Below are 372 nucleotides of genomic sequence, written 5' to 3' on the forward strand. Positions count from 1 at the left end.
AGAGTGAGAGCTAGTATCTTCTCTACATAGCCGGTCTTCAGAACTATTTAAAATTTAAATTAACCAATGTTCTTTATAGCATCTCTAGTAAGGGTAAAGAATACTATTGTTCCTATTTAGCACAACAGAATTTGCATACTTTCATAAAAAAATTTCCATACTTATTAGTGATTCATGATAAAAAGAAAGATATTTTCATATTAAGTATTTTTCTTCTACAAAAACTTTAGTTATCTTTTTAAGTTGTTACTGTTTCGTTAAAATATCAAAAATACCAAAAATATTTACATTTTAATTTCTACAAAAATCATTTTTTGTTTAAGTAATTATCTTTTTAAAAATAGAAAAACTTTCTAAAAAGTGCATATTGCA

The sequence above is a fragment of the Phalaenopsis equestris genome, unplaced genomic scaffold (genome assembly GCF_001263595.1).
Source record: "Phalaenopsis equestris unplaced genomic scaffold, ASM126359v1 Scaffold225361, whole genome shotgun sequence".
Taxonomy (NCBI): Eukaryota; Viridiplantae; Streptophyta; class Magnoliopsida; order Asparagales; family Orchidaceae; genus Phalaenopsis; species Phalaenopsis equestris.